Source organism: Leptinotarsa decemlineata, unplaced genomic scaffold (genome assembly GCF_025532065.1).
Source record: "Leptinotarsa decemlineata unplaced genomic scaffold, Ldec_3_MD MMD2_tig00026328_RagTag_RagTag, whole genome shotgun sequence".
NCBI classification, from domain to species: Eukaryota; Metazoa; Arthropoda; class Insecta; order Coleoptera; family Chrysomelidae; genus Leptinotarsa; species Leptinotarsa decemlineata.
Genome location: NW_027412688.1, coordinates 7,321,979 through 7,348,409, shown reverse-complemented (window position 1 = coordinate 7,348,409; position 26,431 = coordinate 7,321,979). Strand labels below are relative to the sequence as shown.

At 34.8% G+C, this 26,431-nt stretch overlaps 1 protein-coding gene across 1 annotated transcript in view; it reads right to left on the bottom strand.

Annotated features, from left to right (window-relative positions):
• The window catches only part of stum (mechanosensory transduction mediator stumble), a 124,224-nt gene extending 98,075 nt beyond the window's left edge, over window positions 1-26,149 (bottom strand). Inside the window, exon 1 of the mRNA XM_074181982.1 lies at window positions 25,969-26,149. The gene's annotated coding sequence lies outside the window, so the exon portion shown is untranslated. The remainder of the gene's footprint in view (window positions 1-25,968) is intronic.
• Window positions 26,150-26,431: the final 282 nt, after the last annotated feature.

The following is a 26,431-nucleotide window of genomic DNA, read 5'->3' as shown; positions in this document are numbered from 1 at the left end:
CTATGGGAAAGCTCTGTTCAAAGTAGGTGCCGAACTAGCTCACTGTTGACCAAAAACAAAAACGTCTTGATGATTCTGAGCAGTGTTTCGCCATGTTTGGCCAGTCAGCAAACCTAGGTATGTGGTACTCAGAGAGCAAATCTAACCCCATTTTGTAAAAAAATAACAAACCCGAATTTTTGCGTTGATACGTGACAATTAATGAATCAAGTGTGGCTGAGAACACTCAAAACATTTTTGAAAGAATGGATCATGGTAAATATGTGGTATCAGTATTGTTCGACTTAACAAGGGCATTTGGTACAGTCGAAAGGTCTTCCGTCTCAGAAATGTTGGGTATTCGTGGCTGTTTTAATGATTGGTTTCTCTTTCCTCGAAAACCGAAAGATTACAGTGAAAATTGTTTTTTCAAATGAATTTAATATGGATCTTAGAACCCCTCAGGGCAGTGTCCTTGGTCCATTATTTTTTCTCATATTTATTAACGATCTTCCTAAACATCTAACTGAAGCAAAAGTTCTCATGTATGCAGACGACATATGCACAATAATATCAGATCACTCAAAACTAGCACTTTCAGAAAAACTTACCAGAACCCTAAACCAATTCAAAGATTGATGCTATTGTAATAGATTAATGTTGAATGTTTCGAAAACGGTTTGCATTGAATACCATACAGCTCAAAAATTACCATCAGATTGCTCAATATTATTAAATAACACTTTAATCAGTACATCGAAGTCTGCAAAATTTCTCGGAACCATATTCGACTGTAATCTATCTTGGGAGATACAAATTACTAGTGTCTGTAAAAAAATCAATCAGTGTTTCTATCTATTGACTGTTTTGAAATCTATGCTAGATAGGGATACTTTATTGAGTGTATATTATTCGTATGCTTACTCTGCGATTTCCTATAGTATCATAGTATGGGGCAAAGGCGTGATAACCAAAGGGTGTTTGTATTACAAAAAAGAATATTGCGATTCATTTTTGACCTACCTTATCAAACTTCATGTCGCGATGTATACAAAAAACAAAAAAATCTTACTGTTACTTCTATTTACTTATATAAATTACTGAGCCATATCTACCGAAACCGAAATAAACTGCCAAAAAATTCTAATATTCACAATCACAACACAAGGCATAAAAAAGACTTGTTGCAAAAAAAATCGAACCACACTTTCCACAAAAAATCACTTCAATACTTCAATAGACTTCCTTATAATTTAAAAAATAGTAACACGAATGGAATTTTCAAAAGTAGGTTAAAGAAAATTCTAACGAATCATTGTTTTTATAGCTTAGGGGAACGTGATTACTTCCTTTCTAGCAGTGTTAACTGAGTTCATAGTGTTTATTGTGCTTTATGATTTTTCATATTCATATCAAGATGTCTTGTATACTTGTTTTTATGTGTCATTGAGTGATATTAGGGTTACATCCTCAACAATGTATTATGTCCATGTATGTATGTGTATATACTCTATTTTGTCAACCTAACCTGTAAACTAGTACTTTAGGAGTAACTTTTTTGTAGTAAGTGTGTGGGTTTTACACCTCACCAGACACGTCCAATCCAATGTATAATAAGAAAACGGATTTAATGAAATTTGATTTGATTTGATTAGATCCATCACTTCACTCTTGATGGAAACTACATTGATGAATAAAGCCAGTTTTGAACAAAAAAACGCGTTTTCTTTCTTAGGTACGGAACTCTTCAGCCCATCTGTATACTCAATTATGTTTGGCGATCTTTTCGAAAAAAAACCTTTTCTTTATCATTATAAACATTGGTATCACAAAACTTAATGGTGTCTAAAATAATTTTCGTGAACCTTGCAATAGTGGCAACATTGGACAACCAGTCGCTAATAATTTATTGTAAACTTGGCATTTCGTCTGGTTCAATTGGAAATAAGGGTAATATTTTATGTAAATATTGTGGAATGTATAACACGTTAATCCGTAACACGACAGCTCTGCCATAAAACAGTTTGTTTCCATTTATTGAAAGCATATTTTTTTCATTATATAATTTAAGAATGTATCAACTTCAAACATTGCCGAGAGGAATATTTTGGAAATATAATGTCGAGTCAACGAAAATTAAAACTCGTTCAAAAGCACGATGGGGGAACCAGAATAGCACAAGAACGAATCTGAATGATCTTTTTACGGAAGTGTAGAAAGGCCACATATTATTTGTTTATTTGATCCACAATAATTTCGACTTAAAAGTCGAAATTTCTAGTTTTATCTAGTTTTCACTTGACGTGAAAGTCATAATTTTGAGTCAAAAGTCGAAATATGGTTTTTTTTAGTGCATTATAATTTACCACAAGGTGGTGTTAACAGGAGGTTTGTGAAATTTTTGGGTGATTAAAATTTCAATTGAAATATGAGTATCAATAACTCACACCAGGTAAATATTTCAAACCTTTTATTGATATCCAGTTATCTGGAAATGAAATATATTGAATCATTTCAGTTACGATTACAGTTAGTCAAAAATGTAACTGGTGTAATACAAAAAACTCCCAATTCAACTTGATTTACAAAAATTATAACAAAAGAGTAGTTACTGATCAAATTTTCTCGTCAAAACAAGATTTACTTTTCCTTTCTGCACTGTTAAAAATTTCTATACTAATTTTACAAAAAAAGCTTTGGAATTTTTAACGCATAACATTTGTTTCAATAATATAATCACATTTTGTTCATACATACTGGATGAATTTATTTCAAACCCTGATAGAAGTCAATTTATTTGATGAATCATTTTTGGACAAGTCTCTGGTTCAATTTTGTTCCATACCATTAATACAAGTAAGAGGTAAGTTGTTGTTAATGGAATTAAAATTAGAATTTTTATTTCAGAGTGATCTTGATCAAGTATGTTTGGAATGGAGTATTCATAGAATACGGAAAACAATAAATGTTATTGCTCCAGCAGGAAGACCAAGTATATTGTATGCGATGTCGTCCCTTTATGGAGTACAGATCACCTCATCAAGATTCCATCATTCGTTTTTAAACATTTTTCGTCGAAGTGTACATATCCCCGGACAGCCTGTGATGAAGATTTTTGGAAATTATGTTCAATTTTTATGAAACAAATAATTACACAAGGTCCCTCGGTCCTTATGCCACAATTAATTTATACATTAACCTGAGAAGTGAATTAATTATGTTATGTCAATAAATTTCAAATTGATAAGTATGCATTGATATTATTCAGTACCTTTTAGAAAAAGTAAATACTTTCCGCACGAGTAGGATAAAGTCGACTTTGGCCGAAAAAATATTATTTTCTCATCATAGTAAATCAATCTGATCAGTAATATCCTTACTTCATTATCAAAACTTATCTAAAATTCAGTTTTTCACTACAACCGAAGAAATTTCTAGTTGAAATTTTTTAACATTTTGAAAGAATACTCTACACATTCATATCTTAAACGTCATGTAGAAACACATTTTGCAATGGCAACCAACTAATACTGTCGGTATGTTCTTCGAAGAGACACAATGTTCATTTCTTAGGTATAGAGACCTAATGACGCAAATAAACTAACTGGAGCAGAATGGTTCCCGAACGTTCAATCAAAAAAAAACAAAATATTCAATAAAATCGGTTTCTGTCATATTTCTTCGTAAAAAAACATACCACTATGAGAAGATTGGAGCACTGTCGAAGTGATTTGAAAAAAGTGTCGAAATTACGAGATAAAAGTCGAAATTACGAGATAAAAGTCGAAATTATGAGGTAAAAGTCGAAATTATGAGATAAAAGTCGAAATTACGAGATAAAAGTCGAAATTATGAGATAAAAGTCGAAATTACGAGATAAAAGTCGAAATTATGAGATAAAAGTCGAAATTACGAGATAAAAGTCGAAATTACGGGATAAAAGTCGAAATTATGAGATAAAAGTCGAAATTATGAGATAAAAGTCGAAATTACGAGATAAAAGTCGAAGTTACTGAGGTGTGTAAAGTTTGCTGGTTTGGAAAAGTGTTCCAAGCTTTTGAGAAGCAGCCTTTGCAATTCCAGCGACATGATTGTGTCAAGACAAATTGGTGTCCATTTCAACCCCCAACAAACTTATCGAAGCAAAAAGCGGAATTGTCTAACCTGACATCATTTTATCCGGTTCGGAGACATATATTTTCTTGGAGGAAACTGATGCCTTGGTTGTTGTGGCATTGAATGGAACTTGGTTACTTTCACTCCAATTCTAAATCACTTCTTATAAGATATGCAACCTCCTGCTGTCGGTGAAGATGTGCCTTCGTAGCCAATGTCCTGGAATCCGAATGGAATGACGAACCAAGTGTGCTGTCGTCAGCAAAGCAATACATATATTGGAACCTTGGTTTTTTTCCAATAAGTCACTGATATACAATAAAAAAAGGGTTGGAGACAATATTGATCCCTGGGGAACACCAGCGTTGATGGTGAAAGTATTCGAGAGATATCCATCGACGGTCACTTGCAGGGGACGCTATTTCAGGAAGCTGGAGAGCCATAAACAAACAAACAAGCCATAGCATCAAAGTTTTGCCAGCAAACCCTTACTTGCTTTCACTCATTATTTTTTCAAAATTAATTGTTACTAACTCGAAAATATTGTGTTTACAGCTCGCGCCATGAGCACCGATCTCTAGATATTATTTCTTTGACCGAATTGTGTTCATTTCAACAGGATATAAACAGGTCTATTGCAAATAATCACTGTAAAACTGTGAGAAAGCTTCTTCATCGTTTTTATGCATTGTGGGAAATAATCTATTCTATTCTTATGAGAAATTTCTAGTCTCACAATTTGAACGATACCGGAAATTATTTTGTTTATTATCAGGCTCGGAAAGATTCTTTTGAGAAATAATTCAAAGAATTCTAGCTAATTCATAGTAATTCATAGATTTGTTGAGTTTTTGTTGTTAAGAACTTTGTATTTATATCCACTTATGAATTTTAGAACATTGAATAAAACTGGTTTGTCCATCTTTTGTCAGTATTTTCATGAATAATTCAACAGTATTAGTGAAAATATCAACACATGTGATTTCTGAGAATTCAGAAACAATATTCAGTTGCATTACCCAACTTGACATTTCTTCGATGAATATTAACGAACAGATAAATATACATATAGACACAAAAAGACGTTGAGACGGTCGATATTAAAATATAAGGCAAGCAGCTTCTCCTATAGCATTTTTGGCTTTATTTTTGGATACGATACCTTGATATATTTAAAATGGACGTTTCCACTTCCACTCTAAAAAAAGCTCTCCCAAATCTTGTCAACCGTCTAGTAAATTTCAACAATTCCGTTGACCTCCGTCGTATTTTTAGTTGCAAATTAAAGACAGAAGTGAACAGTATTGAACTAAGACCAGTGTCGTCTACCATGTATGTAAGGCCCAGGAAGATGTTATAAATTTTCGATTAGTTGTCACATAACTAATCAATCGACATAATCAAATCGACTCTATTGACATATATTATGGATTTTGACTGAAGATATTATTAAAATATGAAAAGATGAAGTTGAGAAGCGAAGGAATAATTTCAACCTAGGAGGGAATTTTCAATAATAAAATCTGGCTACCTGCACTTGATTGCTCACATATCAGGCTGTTCAATTAATCGATAGGAACAAAATCAAGGTCTCGAATAGTGGAGTAGATTTAAAGATCCACCTAAATTCTAGGTTCCCTAAGTCTATGATATTAAGACCACCAGATCGTTGCCTCATCGTCTTCGACAATATCTACCGCAGTTGCAGACGAAACGTCGGATATAAGGCAGACTTGCGAGGCACTAACCTAACCTTCGGTGTAGTAGTGAATAATGCTGGAGTTCTACCCCGACACTAAGGGAAGATTGAGTAGAAAGATTTCAATCTTCATCCTGAAGATGATCATTTAGTGATTGAAACACGTGTCGAGGTGTTGAAAATACCGGTTTGGTATTGGGATAGAACTCCAGTAATATTTATAAGGCAGACCACAGCAAACAAACCCTAAAATGAGCATTGACATGGTTTTTATATTCATCATATACAGGCCGTTTTTGTTAAGTGTTCCCACTATCTCTATTTCTGAAACAGTAAAACCTAAAAGGTCAGTTAAGTTGGACAAAAGTTCCCTATTTTGGGAAACTGCAATAATCTCTTTTCAGATCGAAAATTTCAGTGATTGTTTTTGAAAAATTCGCAAAAACTAGAATTGTCGAATTTCTATTTTGGCTCTACCGACTCTATTTCTGATAAAATGGCAAAAACTTTTGATACTGTTTCATATTTGTTATAATCTGATTCGAACCAATTTGCAATGCAACGTTTCGTTAATTCGATTTCATCTTCATATGTTAACACTGATTTCACAACATATACATTATACAGGGTGTTTCGTAACTATGGTACGAAACTTCAGAGGGTGATTCGTTAGGTGGTTTCAAGAAAAAAATGTTCTCATGAACAAATGACCGGAGTTGATTCGCTTCTGAGATACAGGGCGTTGAAGTTTAAAGAAACCGGTATTTATGAAATATCATAAATATCGTTACACTGATTTGGTTGAAATTTGCTACAATTATTTGAAGTAATAAGGCGCTTATTTATTCCGAACTAGATTGAACTTATTAGGTCCAGTGGCGTCCCAGTGGGCACTACAGCCACACAATAATGAGAAAAAAAACGCTATTGACATTTTTTGTAGTTTTGAATTTTTTTTAGATTGAGCAGCTTAAAATACAACTTTTTTATCGCTTGTGTTTTCTTCATACCAATCTTTGTTTTCGATAAAAAAAATCACTTCTAAAAACTTCTGATAAAATACACGACTGCAATCGATTCATCTTTGACTACCTGGAGTATTTCTTATGAAAGTGCAATTGTTAATTATTCGATTCCTCAAGTAATTCTCATCTAGTACAGAAGTTATATGAACAAGAGCTTTCAGATAACCTGATGAATATAAATTTAGAGGATTCATATCACGATTGTGATCTGGCCAATTTTGAGGTACTACACGTCCAATCCAGCGATTGGGATAGGTGATGTCAAAATGCTGACGAGCAAGAACATTGAAGTGAGGTAGAGCCCCGTCGTGCATAAAGAACATGTTGTCTCTCACAAGTATCGGCACTCCTTATAACAAAATGGGTAAATGATCTTGCAAAAAGTGGGCCAATTAGGTAGTCACCAATCATTCTTATCCATACGTTCAGCGAAAATGGTTGCTGAAAATAGCATTCTCTAATAAAGTGGGGATTTTCGTCGGCCAAAAATGGTCATTGTGAAAGTTCATTACAGCATCTCGTGAAAAATTTGCTTCGTCCGTAAATAAAATATTTGGTGAAAAATTATTATTGTGTGCCATCATATGAATCGAGCACCTGCAAAACATTTATCTTGGAAGAAAATCCAGAGGCAGTAGAGCTTGAACTCGCTGTATGTGATATGGGTATAGGAGGTTTCTTGTTAGAAGTGTCCATACGGTTTTTGAGCTGACTTCCAGCCTCAGTACAATCTTCTTGGTACTTTTAACGTGTTAGGAATCACATGTTAAACGGTGAAACCTCGTTAGTCCTTAGCTCGCACGAGTTTCTCAACTTCTGAGAGTTGTCGTTCGTATGGGAGCGACAGCTGATTAACGGAAAAACAGATTTTAAGCAGAAACAGATTTGAAGGGTCTCCTTCTATCGCATCAAGTATAGCTTTTTACACTGTTTGTTATAGTTTCTGGTCTTTCTCCACCTGTATTTATTGAAACTCCCAGTTCCACATGGTCTTGCATGTAGTGTTCTGAATGTTTTTATACATGAAATTACTCTGTTAAGATATCTGTCCAGGTAAATTGTCCTTGCTTATTCAGACTTATTCCGCATTTCCATTTGCTAATCCATAAATAAAGTGAATGTCAGCCATTAGCGGTAGTAAAATCATTCATGATGGAATCATTGCTAACCCACAACTCTGACTTTTGCTGATATGACAACACTATCACTGTCAGCTGGTCTCCAAAGTAGGTGTTCATGATATGCAAAGCGGCTTCAATTTTTTTTCTGGAAAACAAAGCTAGACATGAAGAAAACAAACAACGAAATAGTTATATTTTCAGTTGATTAATAAAAAAAATTAAAAACTACATCAACTCAGTAGCGTGTACTATTTTTTCAATATTGTTGGCTTTGTTGTCTACTGAGACTTCCTTGACCTAATAATTTCAATACAATTAGAGCTAAATAAGTGCCTTATCACTGGAAATATTTAACAAATTTCAACCAAATCGGAATAACAATACTGTTTATTCCTTTTAGATCATACAATTATGATGTAGGAAACGTCAAATACAAGTATATTAAAACAACATCAAGTGCAAAACAATTATTATATACAATATACATTCAAATACATATAAATAATACACACATTATGTACAGTCATTTTTATAGAAGTCTTCCACTGAATAAATAGTCCGATCAATTAAAAACTCTTTGAGGTTCATTTTGAACTTTTTGATATCGGAGAAATTTTTCAGAGTAGAAGGTAGACAACTGAAAAGTCTTGCTCCGGCCAAAAAGGAAGATTTTTCATAGGTTGAAGTCCTATGTTGTTTAATTTTAATTAAATTTCCCGATCTTGTGGGATATCGATGGCACTGAGAATTGGACTCGTAGTCATTCAATCATTGATATAGATTGCTGGGAAAGTCAAAATTTTATTTTGTTTAAATGAGGGCCTGAATGATTCGGTTCTATCTAGATTAAAAATTAGGCGAAGAATTCTTTTCTAAGCTATAATAACACGATCCGCTTCTGTACAATCTCTCCACAAGATGACATTGTATGACAGTGTAGATTGAACCATAGAATAATACACGTTAATCACAGATTTTACATCCAAAACCTAACGTAGTTGCAATAGTGCATAAACGCTGCTATTAAGTTTTCTAATTACTTGTTTTAAATGAAATTTCCAAGATAAATTTGTGGCAATGTAAACACCCAAAAATTTAGTTGTTTCACTTGGGAGAATTGTGACATTATTGACTACAACCTGTATATGATTAATAAATCTTTTTTTACCAAAAAATTCTATTAATATTCATTCTTCTGCATTTACGACAAGCTCATTATCATAACACCATGTCGTAAAATTATTGCTGATAAAATTCAACCTATCTTCGAGCTCTTCAGGACTATCTGCTGCTGCAGAAATCGATGTGTCATCAGCATAAAATACAATCGAGGATGGCAGGTCATTAATGTATAGCAGAAATATTAGCGGCCCCAAAATGGAACCCTGGGGAACTCCAAGTGAAGTGTCAAACATGTCCGATTCACACCATTCCATCTAACGTATACCCTTCTGTACCTTATATATGACAATATCCAGTTTAAAAATATTCCACGAATTCCTATAGTACATAACTTCCCAGATAGAATATCAAAGTTAATAGAGTCAAATGCCTTAGATAAATCGAAGAAGAGCGCACCGACATACTTTCCCTTGTCAACATTGTTGTAAATGCCTTCCATGAAAGCAGCAGTCGTTCCTTTCGTCGATCCATTCGGACAAAACCAGTACTGAAACTTGCTCAAAATATTATTACTCAACAAAAAAATCTAGCAATTTATTATGAATACATTTTTCGATGATTTTACTTATAGTAATCGTGATGGGTCGATAATTGTTCAGGGTCAGCGGATCATTTTTCTCAAATATGGGAATGATTTTTCGTATTTTTAAAGTATCTGGAAATGTTTCTTCTTCGACAGACTTATTTATTACGTAACTTAGTGGTTCCGAAATAGACGAAGCTACAAACTTAATAAATATTAGTAGGTGAGTGGTCGAAACCTACAGATAAAATAAAAAATAAAAATAAAATATTTATTAATCCTTTCAACTATTGTTAACGATAGATAGGATAAGTCAAAAACAGTGTCATTAAGTTATAATGGACAAACAGGACGAAACAAGCACAATGATGACCAACATAGACTATGTAAAATACACTTCGATATCATCTCAAAATTGAAAAATATAATTCAAATTCCTCAACAGTATAGAAACATTCTCTGATAAGGAGTTCCCTAAGTCTATACTTAAAAACCGCCAGGGATCCCGCGTATTTTTTTTTTTTCGGAAGACAGTTAAAAAAACGGCAGCCTGCATTGATGGGAGATTTTTTGTAATAGGAGTGTTTGGGCTTGTTCAATTTGATATCATTTTTATTTCTGGTGTTGTAAGAATGTGAATCACTATTAATGGGAAATGAATGTTTGTTATTGAAAATATATGATAATAGTTTCATTAAATAAATTGATGTAACCGTGAGGATCCGTTTAGTTTTGAAAACCTGTCTGCATGATTGGATATTTCATTTCTCATGCAAATGGTTACATTATACACCTCTACTGCAGTGACTGGTTGGAAATAGGAACTATTCAGTACACGATGCCCTACCGTGCCACTAGAAAATTTATTTTGGATTTATGATGTTACATAAATACCGTTTTTCTTCTCTAAACTTCAATGTCTTATATCTCAGCAACCCCGGACATGTGTTCATAAGAACTTTTTTCTTAAAACGACCCAACGAATCACCCTCTGAAGTTTCGTACAGTAGTTAGGTAACACCTTGTAGAGGATTTACAATCTTGGGTTTGCAATTTTCTTCCTTAAAATAAAGGCAAAGATTTTCACTCAGTGAATTTATCCTTTAATATATACATAGATCCACCACTGGCAGATCTAAAATCCATTCAAACGAATTGAAAGTCACGGTATACCTATATTCACTTGGCGGAAGTACCTTATGTCATCTCCGCTCATAGTTTGTATCATCTGAAGTGGGTATAATTAAACAATACACAAATAGATTAAGCAGGAAGAAGCATCTCAAATTGCACTTTTCTAATTAGATGCGATACATTGAATGTTGTTTATAGGAAGTATTTGTTTGTTTCTTTTCGGATAACAGCTTCCTTTTCAAGAAGGCTGATGAGTGTGTTTGAAAGAACTTTTAGTGATTAATTAACTAGTTGTCGAATGAAGCAAATCCAACTGGGAGGCCATATATTTGTTCTCCATTAATTCAGTCATATTAACTTCTTCAACCTCCAATCGGCAGAAAAATTTCCAGTGGACTGAATTATGTTACACACCCTAAGTATGGTGTATTAATGGCAATTTAAATACTGGCTTGATACCGTACCGGCTGAAAACGTTATTTAAGGTCAATGGTCACAAAAAATCAGTTTTCCACGATTATCTCGCCTTCTCTAGGTGGTCTCAGAAGTTCATAGGCTATCACACTGATGACGCATCTGGTATTGAATCCATATGATTTTTAGTTGACTCTAACCTTCAAATGACACGTGTACAAATTTCCCAACTGTAGGATTATTAGTTTGTGGGATAGAACATTTTGAGTGAAGCAACTTCTGTATGTTCGAAGAAAATGGATAAAAGGGAATTTTGTGTGTTGATAAAGTATTGCTTCCACGGACGATTCACGCAGTGGATGCCCCAAAGAAGCTGTTACTGACGAAAAAATCAAAAAAGTCCACAATGGGGTAGCTGAGGCTCTGAAGCATTGGTTCCCAAACTATTTTTTTATAGACCACTTATAAAATTTTGCTGGTGCCGGTGAACCCTCTGCAGCTACATTTCTACCCAAAACTCGACAAAAAAATGTAGAAATTATATTTAACTATGAAAATTCGCGTTGTGGCTGCGTTTCAACCCCGAATTAATCGATTGTGCTGTGAGTGGATGTTAAAAAAAATTAAGTTGGTCAATCAAAAAAATTATTCCATCGAACTTTTTGACATCTACACACAGCACAGTTTGATTTTTTCCCTTTCCCACTTTGTGATCGTTTCTTTCATCAATAAGCAATGTAGGTTCTGAATCCATTTTGAAGGTACGTGGTAGTTCTATATGATTTTCAGTAAACCATAGACTATGATATACAGTGTGTAAAAGCCAAATAGAATAAATTCATCATTTCGGTTACGGTACATATTTTGACAAAATTCCGAAATACGACAAATTTAAATTATAGTTTGACATACTTCAACGGAAAAATGCTACCCCTACCATTGAGAGATATCTTCATTCTCTATTCAAAAATGTTATCTATTTCAAGTTTATTGCAACAATTAAGATAAAATGAATTGAAATCATGTGGATAAAATACACTCAAAACTCATTGCAATATACTCAAAACTTATTTTATGTTGACGTATTGATGATAAGAAAGTAAGCAAAAACCATAGCAAAGTTCTTTTTGAATAGTATCGTTTGAAAAACTGTAAATAATTTCCGTGGCAACGTTAGTTTGAAACGCCTTGACAACATTACTTGTCAGCATTTTAATTTAAGTTTAAAGTTCGTTAACTCCAAGTCTGACAAATGGTTATAGGAACGAAAATGCATAGAATAACAGTTTTACAAATGATTAGTTGAGGAGATGAAACCCGAACACAACAAAAAGTAGCTCGCCTATTTCATGAGAAATTTCCGAATTTACCGCCCATATCTCAAGGAACAATGAGTAAAATAGTGAAGCAGTTTCGCGAACTTGGTCATGTGAGGTAGATAGATAAAAAAAGCAGCTGCCAATGAATATAACTGGAATCTTTTCCCAACACCAAATCGTTATTTTTAGCACCTCGACACGTGTTTCGATCACCAAGTGATCATCTTCAAAGAGGAAGATTAAAAGATGGTGATCGAAACACGTGTCGAGGTGTTAAAAATAACGATTTGGTTTTGGGAAAAAACTCCAGCGATATTCATTACTACACCAAAGGTTCCAAACAGTGCATCATAAGCTGCCAATGCAATGGTGCAATGCTGCAATGATGAACTCAAATTAGATGTGATGCTTGAGTTTGAGGAAAACTCACATACATCGAGTAGACAGGCATCCACTACATTCAATGTTAGTTATACATCGATAATAGACATATCGAAAGAAAATAAAATGCATCCCTATAAAATGATGCCTGCTCAGGGGCTAATGGAAAACAATTTTGATTGAAGAATTTATTTTTGTGAGCAAATGATGGACATGTTGGATAACAATATTACCCAATTAGAAGACGTTATGTTTTCTGATGAGTGTATTTTGTCTCTTAACGGTCATGCTAATCGGCAAAATTGCCGCTACTGGTCAACGGAAAATCCTCACTGGATGAGACAAAAACACACGGAATACCGTCAAAAGGTTAATGTTTAGGCAGGGATTGTAGGAAACCATGTCATTGATTCCTTTTTCATGGAGGGCAACTTGAATGACGATAATAATTTGGCACTACTTCAAAATGATATCATTCCAAGTTTAGCAAATTTATATCCTGATCCAGAAAACCCTCAAGTTCTAGTGAATACGATATGATTTCAGCAGGATGGAGCACCACCCCATTACCAAGTTAATGTCCGACAATACCTCGATACAACATTTCCAAATCGGTGGATAGGGAGGCGAGGAACGATTGGATGGCCAGCGCGATCACCTGATCTTTCATCATTACATTTTTTTGGGGATATGTGAAGAGCAACGTGTACAAAACTAAACCTTCAGATTTGAATGATTTAAAAAAACGAATAACGCTTGCGATTAGGTCGGTTACTCCTGATATGTCAAATAATGTTGGAAGACAATTTTATTTGAGATTAGGATGTTGCCAAGACGTTCCGGGCAAACATTTTGAACATTTACTTCGTTAACATCCATAGTTGTTTTTCATATTCTACATTTTATTACGTTTTGCATTACATATTAGTTTTTGAGTGTATTTTATCGAATTTTTTCGGTAACCACATGATTTTAATTTATTTTATCTTAATTGTTGCAATAAACTTGAAAGCGATAAGATTTTTGGATAGAGAATGAAGAGACCTTCCAAACGATATATCACATACCCATACCTCCATTAAAAAAATTGGGGGTTGTACCTGTCATTCGAAGGGGGTTGAAGATAGGGGTGGCATTTTCACGTTGAACAATGTCAAAATATAATTTACATTTGATTTTTTTCAGGATTTTCTTTAAATACGTATAGTAATCGAAATAATGAATTTATTCCATTTGGCTTTTACACACTGTATAGATGATGTACAGCGCCCATTTATAGGTATGGTTTTATTCAACTACTACTTTCCTGCCCGCTGCTATGTTTAATATTTGATTTTTCATCAAATTACTCATAGCAGTAGATCTAATCTAGTGATCAATTTTTCACCAGGAAGATCAGCTCGTTTGGTTCCAGTATGGATAGCAAATGAGAAATAGTCTATCTGTAGTCATATTATTTTTTGTTTTCTTAGTGATTTTTGAAATAGTCTCACAGGCCACAAGTGACGATTATTTTTATTGAATGCTAACCACTTGCTATCAGCGCATTTTTGCACCCCTTCAATCGTTTTGGTGAATACAGGTATACAATTCAGTTGAAGAAGTTTCCTCTACATTCCTGCCGCTTCATTATCATTCCATAGGAGAATCATTTCTCTATAATTATCCATATTCATAGCCACCGAACTATTCTTCTTTTATTTGAATCCTCCTACAATTCTTTTCGTTTAACATTACGAGCATCTCTAGTCGACTTGAGAGCAATGTCTTCAAATGGGTCAAAAATTATTTCATAATCATTAAAGTACAACTCTTGTATTTTCTTTGCAGTTATGTTCCAAAGAGTCTTGCTAATGTTTTCTATGTAATCATCACCGTTCCGTTTCTTCATGTTACACGCCCAATCTTCGAGTATCAAAGCAATATTCTCCATATATGAATATTGCTGGAGTTTTCTCGCAACACCAAACCGTTATTTCAACACCTCGACACCTGTTACGATCACCAAGTGATCATCTTCAAGAGGAAGATTGAAACTGGTTCTCCATATATGTACATCTTTCATTCCACAACCCGTTTTCTTGCAAAATATCATGTCTTGTTTCTAGAATGAAATATGGGTGTAAATTATATCACTGGAATACAAGTTAAAATTCTTTCCTAGAAGTGATATTGTATTGTACCTAATTGGTTAATCAAAATCTACCTGTTTTACCAGATTTAATCAGTTATCTGATAAATTTTGTGACCTACTGTTATGAAGATGATCACTTGGTGATCGAAACACGTGTCGAGGTGTTAAAAATAACAATTTGGTGTTGGGAAAAAAACTCCAGTTATATTCATTACTACACCCAAGGTTCCAAACAGTGCATCATAAGTACCTACTGTTACATAAAAGAAATACAATATTTTGATGTACCAGTAACTAATGAAGCTACCGTGTAGCAAAACGTGTTTTAAATGAAATTTATTGTGAAAATTTTATAATTATCATCATGGATAGCGGTAATAAATTTTCATCAAGTAACAGATCCTCGGCAACATTTTATATAATTTCCCTAATATGTATTTAATCGCCTCTCTAGGAAATCCTTGAATGTACCATTAGTGATATTAATGTTAAATTTCATGGTTCGTGGTTGTAGTCAACTGCTAGATCTTCTCGATGTGCAATCTTCATATTGAAAACCATTATTTCAGCTCCGATTCAAACGTAACTACACACAATTGGTTATGTTCCAATTCGCACGTAGAAAATGAAACCGAACCTGCAATTGCGAGCTACGCTCCAAATTGCGTTGGCATCCTCAGTTAGGCTCACTGACCCGAGTAACTTTCAAGTTTTAATTAAATACTACGTTTATTATCACACATAAAATGGTAAAATTACATAACTACATATCTTGTTATTACGAAAATCTCGTTTTGTTTATAGGCTAATCACTCTTTTGTGTAGTTTTTGCATATCCGGTAAATGCAATTCTTGGAATCGCAGTCCGCGTTTGGTGGCCTGGTTTTCGTGAGGCTGCTACGGATAATGTTTCCAGATCTTAATCAGGTTCTGATGTACTTGGGCACAATTCTTTTCATCCTTTCCGACAATTCTCTGACGTAGGCAAGGGCAAGCACTGGTTTTGGCAACTTTTCTTCCTAGTGAGACTCTTACTGTCTTTCAGCCAAAATATGTTCCACCCTCACTAGGGGATAACCATTTCGTTGAAGATATTTTTTAATGATGCCTATTTCTTTCTCGAGACCTTCCTTCATATTGAAGAGGCCGATAGCACGATCCACTAGACTCTTGATGATTTCTCTTCTGACAAACTGATGATGGTTGGATTCGTGATCCAGATACTGTCCCGTGTGAGTGTGTTTTCGATTTACAAATGTTCCTCACCTACTGTTGGTCGTCTCCACCAATACGTCTAATTATGGCAATACAATGTGGATTTCTTTCTCCATTGTGAAAGTGATGGAAGGTTTCACTCTTTTGATGTGCTTCAGAAATGTGTCTAGTTATGTATTTCCATGGTTCCATACCAAAATTCAACATACATTCGTGGGAAAATGCGGGAAAATGCTTGAAAGTCATCAAGTGAGTAGCAATTTTTTTCAAGTCAAATTTTTTTCAATCTATACTTGAAGCTTTTCAACGTAGGTGAGTTTTTAACTGAGTCATCCAGCTTATTGAAAAATTTCGGACCGAGATAAAGGAAACTTTTTTGGAATAAGGTCGTTCTGTGAGTGTTGGGCATCAAAAAATCTCTATAACGGGTAATATAACTATGTTGCTGGGTTGAAAATATACGTTTGTTCATGTAAACATAACTACATAACTCATAGATATACAAACCGGCAACTGTAAGTATTCCATGGTTTTTGAAAACGTTTCTACATGAGTCTCTCCACCCTATTCCAGCTAAAATTCTGACGGCTCTTCTTTGGAGAATAAACACTCTTTCAGCAGAAGATCTTGTACCCCAATTCAAGATTGCGTATCTTAAATGGCAGTTTATAGTCGCGTAGTACAAACTTAATAAGACTTTTTCACTACAGAAATTAGCCATAAACCTGAGAGTATAACAGGTGTTTATTAGTTTATTACAGAGAGTATGTATGTGAGGAGTCCAAGTAAGTTTATAATCAAGAGTTAGACCTAGCATTTTGGTGGTTGCACAAGATTCAAATTGTCGATCTTCGTTTTTATATATAAAGAAATTTTCTTGCACATTGCTCATTGTGAATTTCATCAGCATGGTTTTAGATATGTTGAGTTCAAGCTGATCATTTTTTGCCCATGTTTGCACCTTTTCATACACAATTTGGGTACGATCTACTAAATTTGATGCATCTTGTGCTTTGATGATGAAGTTTGTGTCGTCCGCATATGTTATTACTTGAACTTTCGTCATATCATGGAAATAACTCATCAAATCATTTGCATATATCAGGAATAGTAAAGGCCCAAGAATTGAACCCTGAGGTACCCCACATTTGATATTAGCCAAATTGCTAACTTTTTCACCAATCTTGACGCTCTGAACTTTGTTTTTTAAATGAGACCTCATCTAATTCAAGGCAACACCCCTTACACCATATCTTTGCAATTTCCGTAGTAGCAGATCGTGATTCACATAATCAAAGGTTTTGAAAAGTCTATGAACTAAACCCGCAAATACTTAATTTGCCATCGGGTGCATTTATTATATGGTCGATAAATTGGTAAAGTGCTGTCTCTGTGCTTTTACTTTCAGTAAATCCGTGTTGATTTGGGGAAACAAGTTTATTATTTGCGGAAAAAGACAATAACTGATTTTTGATATTCAACTCAAAAACCTTGGAAATACTTGAGAGTAAAATGTCAATAATTAGCATATTGTATTGTGATTGTTTTCATAAAATCTACTGATTTAGCTTTGTTAATTTTTCATATTGTAGATGGTTTTATATATTTTACAATCACCCTATACTTTTTCCTCATGTCTAGGACGCCCCTCAGCTCGTTTTCTAGGTTAAGGCTTTTAATAAAAGTGCGCCAAAGCTAATTTTTGCTGTATCTCGCATTTCTAAAAGGCAATGAAATTCACTAGATAATCGAATAACCGTTGGTCAGCTGTATGACTGAACATGCAGCCATAATTCCCGTAGAAATATAACTTTGATTAAATGGATAAGAAATTATCGACACGAGACCTCGGGATCGGGGTATTTATAATTTCGCACCGAATCGCAGAAGGACATTCGTCTACGGATATATAATTACACAGAATGTTTGGTACTGAATAGGAGGGCACTTATACCTATGGCTGTTTTAAACTTGTATCGATTTTCCGAGCTTAATTTATTCTTTTCTTTCAAGGAAACGTGTTATTCGGTTGAATAGCTCAAGCTATGAAAGAATATGGGTAAGTAGGTTTTTTTATTTTCTGTCGCACACACATACTGTGTGAGTGTGTTTCAAAATTCTAATCAACTACAGTACGGTCAATGAATCTTCACACATGCGATTTGTGCATTCGAAATGAGTCGACAAAGTAATGAAAACAAAATGACGTGTACACTGCTCCGGACAACCTAACATTTTGACTAATAATTGCTTCTGATCCACTGGAAAGTAAAGCCATGTTGCCTTGTAGCAATTCAAATATTCCAGTGTAATTCGAGGTTCAAATTTATAATTAAGATATGAAATGTACCTACTATGAAATATAAAACGCTCATGGTTTATCAGTTATAGAAATAACAATTAGAGTAGGACAATACTCCTCAACCCGTAAAATCTTCACAATGAACAAATATTAAACTGTCAAACGATAGTAATACATTCTTAGCTATAGTCCATTCCCTTGAGCAGCTGAGAAATAAATCAGTTGAGTCGGTTGATAAATTAATGAATTTCACTAGTTCGGACTCGCATTGTCTAATATATGAAATGATTTGAAATCCCTCCTGTCCAGAAGGGATGATACACAAAGATCGTACGAGACCCTACTACATCGATTGAAAGGAAGTTGTACCAGATTTTGAAAAAACACCAAGTCTATTTTTCGGACAAGAAAAGATCATTACTAACACCGCACCACAGTAAGCCCCCTCACTTGTATGGATTATCCAAAATCCACAAGAAGGACGTTTCTCTTAGACTGATCATCAGCTCCAGAGATTCGACTACTCAAAACTTGTCTAGATTTTTATTTCCCATAAAACAAACATTACAAGGAAAAACATCGTCTTTTGTGGATAATTCCAGGCGTTTTGTCGAACTACTAGGGTCAATTGAAGTCACACAGGAAGAGCAACTAATTAGTTTTGACGTGGAAAGCCTTTACACCAACGTTCCGGTCGAAGAAGCACTCCAAATCATACAGAGAAAGCTATACGAAGACGGGAACCTGAAAGAGAGAACGAATCTATTTATAGAAGTAATTATGGAATTACTAGGATGATGTGTACGAAACTGTTAATTCCAACTGAAGGACGAATTCTTTACACAAGATGAGGGATCGCCACTTTCACCAGTCATAGCCAACATATATATGGAGTGGTTTGAAACTCTGGCCATTGAAGAAGCCCACAAGAAACCTCGAGTCTGGTTGGGATATGTTGACGACACCTTCATAATATGGAACCATGGGAATTCTGAACTAGACGCCTTCCTGAAACACATCAACAGCATGAGACTTCCATCACTTTCACAATTGAGAAGGAAATCCACAACGAATTGCCATTCTTAGACGTTTTGTTGAAGAGGACCGACAATAAGTGGGAAAAATCGGTATACCGAAAACCCACTCACACGGGACAATATCTGAACCACGAATCCAACCACCATCAATCGACCAGAAGAGGAATCATCAAGACTCTATTAGACCGTGCTTTTGGGCTCTGTAATTCGAAGGAAGGTCTCGAGAAGGAACTAGACATCATCAAAAATGATCTTCAACGGAATGGCTACTCCAAAGCGATGGTAGAAAAGACTTTGGCTGAAAGACAGCAGGAGCCTCGCAAGAAAGGGAAGCCGTCACAACCAGTGCTAGCACTTCACTACATCAGAGGATTATCGGAGAGGATAAGAAGAATTGGTTCCAAGTACAACATCAGAACCGGCTTCAGATCCGGTAACACTATCCGTAGCAACCTCACGAAAACCAGGCCACCAAACGCAGACTGCGATTCCAATAATTGCATTTACCGAATATCCTGTGAATGTGGAAAATCCTATATTGGTGAAACTAAGAGTCCATTGAATGTTCGCATTGCCGAGCAGAAGAAACACACACAGCGAGGGATAACCAGCAAATCAGGAATAGCAGACCATGTTTGGACCCATCAACACAACATCGAGTGGTCCCAAGCTGAGATCATACACAGAGAGGAACATTGGTTTAGGAGAAAAGTCAAGGAAGCCGCATATATGTTGTCCAACAACGAATTCAGCCAAGCTAGCGTAGAGATACGCAACGTATGGAAACCCATCATCAAGCGAAAAATGGCCAACTCCCGCCATCATTTTCCACTAAACCAGTGAAGCGGAAAAAATGGAAAGCGGGGATAAGTGAAAGTACTCGAACGACCCATAAATAGTCATCTCTCGGAGGAATCAGTCCAATCATCACCCGAAGACGATTGTAGATATCAACAATCGAAACGTCGTGAACTAACGAGGCTTGGAATCTCTTAACTTTTTATTTTCATTTTCGTTTTTATTTCTTGATATTTTTATTATATTTTTTGTTCGATCGTTCTATTTTCACTTGTATTTTATTTTACTATTATTTCATTTCATGTTATTTTTGCTTAATATAATTGTTATTTCCAGCTATTCATTTTTGATTCTTTTTTTTAGTTGTTTTAGGGATTTCAAATCATTTTATATATTAGACAATGGCAGTCCGAACTAGAGAAATTAATCATGAAACATTGTTAATCACTTTCAAACAAATGATAAATTAATAATGTAGTATTCATTTTCAACATTCAAGTATGTATGATTTGATATAACAAATCTCAGAAGATTATTCATAGTTGTTTGTATACAATAAGTATTAAAAACACTCGCGTGAATAATTCATAAATTTTCTTAATTTAAATATGTTTAAAAATCTGTTCAAAATCTGTTTTTCTGTTAACATATGTCGCCCAAATACGAACGACAACTCTCAGAAGTTGAGAAACTTGTGCGAGCTGAGGACTAACGAGGTCTTACCTTTTAACGTGTGATTCCTAACACCCAAAATCATGTTTTGTGTAAAAAATGGAATTGAGTAATCAAAAATCCTTGCAATGTTGATAGTGGCATACAGTGATTATACTCTGAGATAGAAAAATGTTTTCAAGTGGCACAAGCTTGTCACAGAAGGTCGAGAAGACGTGAAAGACGGGACTCGCGCTAAACGCTCCAGCACATCAACAATCGATTAAAATATTCAGAAAGTGTAGAAAATTGTCGTGGAGAATCGTCGTATCACTATCAGAGAAATTACTGAGAATATCGGTACATCGGTTGTCTCCTGCCATGCAATTTTTTTGAAAATTTTGGGCATGAAGCTTATGACAGCGAAGTTCATCCCAAAATGTTGACCAGAAAAACCCTCGCATGAGCATCACTCAGAAATTGTTGAATGACGTCAAAGGCGATCCAGATTCGCTAGAAAGCATCATATCTAGTGACAGATTATGGTTATGGCATCGAGGTCCAATCGTCAAAAAATCACTCCAAGTTCGATCAAATGTCAAGGTTTAGTATATCAGGAGTTCTTACCACATGGTCGGACGCTCAATAAGCATTATTTTGAAGGTCAACAAGGAGTATTATTACGGAAAAAACGTCCGGTATTGTGGAAGAACAATACATGACTTTTGCATTACGATAATGCACTTGCTCACTCGTTATTGTTTGTTCCGTAATTTTTTGAAGAAAACAACACCACAATCATGCCTCAGCCACCGTATCCACTAAATTTTACCCTCTGTGACTTTTTCCTGTTCCCAAAATTGAAGAGACCCATTGACACAATATAAATTGATGGAAATAGAATCTTTTGAATACTATTAATACTCTGACAAAAATGTGTTCGCAACTAACGGGAGTTTCAAAATCATCGATATATAAATACAAGAATGAGAGAAAAAAAAAATATTGTAACCATCTTTAGGAAGAAAATCTTTGCCTTTTGATGAAAACTACAAACTTGCAAATAGAAGAACAGTAAATTGATGGATGTAGCCGTTACTACGTGGTAGGAAATCATAATGAAGGAAAGAGAAATGAAACTTTCTATGTTTTTTACCACTTTTATTCGTAACTAACTTTACTGCAGTTTCGTCCTATACGGACATTTTGAGCAAAGGAAGAAAAATTCATCTCGAATAACTACTTTCAAATAAATTAACAATGACTCCTTAAAATTCATGTTCATATATTTGAAAGTAGTTGTTTCGAATAGAATTTTTTTCAGTATTCTTTAATGTACCTATTTCATTATTTCATTCTCTACTTGAGTTTTCCACTTTCTTTTTTTGTTCGTCGAATTCAAAAGCTTCTTTCTATTCAGTGAAGAACTCGACGATCACTGTCACAGATTGTATTTTCATTAGGTTTGTTCTGGTCTGCTACACGTTTTCACTTCATAGAAGGGAAGTTTCACTTTATAATATTTTACCATCTATTATTTATTAATAGTACTTGAAAGATTTCTATTCCGTAACGTAATATGCATTTTATGAAAATCTGATTATCTATCTGAGATATCGAATCTGATATATACTTCCTAATGAGTTTATTATTAATTACTCGTAGTAAGTAAGTAACTTAGTTTGATGTAATTAGAGAATGATTTGCAATTGGTTATAGATCACTGCACTCTGATATCCACGGATAATTTGCTAAGTAAATTATATATTCAGCATAAGATCAAATTACTACCAAATTCGAAATCTTTCACCCAAATATCTTAGAATGATGTATTTATAACATGAAAGAAAAATGTTTGGAGAGACGAATGCTTCCAGATTTCATTTCGAAATATCAATTTTCTCATACGTATGTATTTCTACAGCCTATTTTCAAATTCTGCACGAACATTGGCAAATTTTGTTCTAGTAATAGCGCAACATGCTTGCATAATTCTTTCTCGCAATTCCCCAAGTGACGCAGGTTAAGTTTTATGAACAACTGACTTGAGGTGTCCCCACAAGAAAAAGTCAGGTGGCGCCAAGTCTGGTGATCTCGGTGGCCACTCAATGGGACCTCTCCTTCCAATCCATTTATTCGGATAATTAGTATCCAACTAGTGCCTAACTGGAGCTGCATAGTGAGGAGGTGATCCATCTTGTTGAAAGAGCAGCAAATCTTCGTCAACAGCTAGGTTGCCTTTGTCGTCCCTTTGGTTCTGTAATTTGCACAATTAAAGGTTTTCCAGCATATCGAGACAAATGTCGCCGCTTAAATTGCCTGGTGTGAACAAGGGACCAATTATAGTATCGCCTGATATTCCTGCCCAAACATTCAGTTTTTCAGGATATTGAGTGTGACCTTCTCTGAATCGATGCGGGTTCGCTTCACTCCAGTACTGACAGTTTTGTTTATTTACATTACCATTCAGCATAAAAGTACATTCATCACCGAAACAAATATTTTTTAACATTCAACGTGATTCAACGTGAATTCTTTCAGTCATGAGTTCACAAAACTCAATTCGTCGGTCTGGATCATCATCGCCTAGTTCTTGAAGAATTTATGTTTTGTACGGGTGAAACTTATTTAATTTCAACATCTTTCTAACCGACTCACGTGAAAGTCCTGTCACTGCAGATACTTGACGTGTTGATGCAGTAGGCTTCATTGCAAAATTTCCAAGGACCTCAATTTAGGTTGCTTCATTCAGTAATCTTGGGGCATTCCTTTTTTTATTTTGCACTGATCCCGTTGCTCTAAATTTTTCAACTAAATCGCGGACGTACACGTGACTTACATTTTCGTCCGGATGCCTTTCATGAAATATTTGAGCTGTTTTTGAATAACACTGGTTCTGGGAGGTAACCAAGCGATAGCCAAGCGGTTCGGCGTGAGTGCTTTGTTCACTCACTCGAATTGACTGCCGTGTTGGTCGGTGGTTCAAGCCCTAGTCTGAACGATCGATCTTCACTTGCTATCGTCCAACCCGTGTTAGGAATCACACGTTAAAAGGTAAGACCTCGTTAATCCTTAGCTCGCACAAGTTTCGACTTCTGAGGGTTGTCGTTCGTAGGGGTGCGACAGCTGGTTAACGGAAAAACAGATTTTAAACAGATTTCAAATATGAAAATTATCTCCACGCGCTCAGGTATACTGTAAACCATCGTGATAACTACAGCTGAATGACAGTACAGATCGTACAAATGAGTCTCAAACAAACCAAAGATTATTGACTCTGACAGAACCCAAAAAACATATTTTTCCAACTTGTTTTGCAAAAACGGCAAATTAAGTTTTTATTTAACAAAAAAAAGTATCGATGGACATTTATCATTTAAAATAATAGTCCGGGAGGTAGCATTACAAATAAAAAAGTCATAGTAAGCCTGCTGATATTAAAGTTCGTGCAGACTTTGACAATAGGCTGTATTATTGTTTACAAAACAACGGAACCCACTTTGAACGTTTATTTAATTGACATTTTCAATAAATTTTGCCTGGTTTGGTGATTCAAAATATTTTTCTATTGGTTGGGAAAGGGATCAAAAATGTTCGTAGATAAACAATTTGGTTTTATGCCAACGTTTCGGACTTTATTAAATCCACCATCAGGGCTCTATAATAAAATAATTTAATAAGTGAACAGTATATGCCAATACATATTGCAAAATTTATGAAGTTTATACAATCTCATATTATGTGGTGCACTCACCAAACATTAGTTATCCATGTCAAAAAAACGTTTAAAATATATGTGTCAGACAACATAGGTACAAATGAAAATGAGGACTAACCAAATGAAAACACATACCCCACAGACACATTAAAAATGAAAACGATATCAAGGGAGACAAACTGATTAAGAATGGACGTTTTTGTTCGCCTTTTTAAAAAAATTATAAACAATAAAAGGATATCAAATTACACACGATGGTGTAAACTTATGTGTATTAAAATATTAAGGAATACGATTTAGTTAATTAAAATAAGCACTATTCAGTCCTTCTATGTCCCTTCTAGTGTTGTTTGAAAATGTGGATCTTCTCACTAAACAGTCGTTTACCTAATAAAGGTTGAATATCTAAAATCTTGGGGTTTGCAAAGTCAAAACTGTGCTTGTTTTCTCTTGTGTCTTCAACGAGGGCTGTTGGATTGGCAACATTCAACTTCCTTGTATCTCTTTCATGTTCAGACAACCTGTTTTTTAAGTAACGTCCCGTTTGCCCTACATAACATTCTGGACAATCCTTGCAGTTAATTTTATAAACGACGTTTGATTGCATATTCATCGGAGTTTTTGTTTTTTGTTTCGGAAAAAGTTTTTTACCTACAGTGTTATCATTTGCAAACGCAATTTTGATGTGTTCATTATTTAGAACTGATCCAAGTTTTTCAGGAAGGTTATGTACATAAGGAATTTTGAAATAATTTGAATTGTTAATTTCCAGTGTAGGTTGTGTATTTTCATTTATAATTTTTTTCACCAATGAAGGAGGGTAATTATTTTTAATAAGAAAATCTTCTATAATTCTGTTTTTGTAATGAAACTCAGTATCAGAAATTGTGAGTGCTCTTGATTTTAAGTTTATAATGATAATAATTTTATTGTTAAAACTGTGTTGTGAAAAATAATTAATAAACCTTTCTGAAAAAGTAGTTTTGTGGTACCAGTCGACTTTTAAAATCTGGTTAGGTGTTCTCAATATCCTAGTGTCTAAGAAGGCTAGAGAATTGTCTTTTTCCAATTCAAATTTGGGTGGAAGCTTTGAAAAACATCAAAAATGGAAATTATTGATGTTTTTGTTGTTACATACCAAGAAACACATAATTTTCAATAAAAAAACAATCAAACCATTTTCAACCAGAACAAAAACCGTGAAACAACGAACCACATACCTGGATCCAAGATAGCGAAGACGCGTCAAGCTCCGAAGAAACCAAAAACTCCTTCACACCGAACATTTCCTCGCTCGACCGCGGCAAAAGCATCCCATCGCCGCACAACATAAACTAAAACTGTTGATGATTGTTAATGGGCGACGGTAGCGCCACTCGGAGGCGGCATATGGCGGCAAACTGCGGCCAAACAACCAAGAACGACCTACTTGCGTCGTCAACACATCCCCTTCTTTTTTTTGAGACGCCACGCGACCGACGACCAGCACGGCCTACTGATTTATCATCACTCTTAATTATTATTTCTTTGGAGCGAATCGTCATTTCGGGCTAATTGCCGGAACGCGAAAGACTTTTCGATTTGTTTCTGTCATTAAATTCCACCACAAATTGGTTTGTAAAGCTTTGTGGAAAATAATTACTGTGATTGTGATCGTTCAACTTGTAATAAATAAATTGGTCC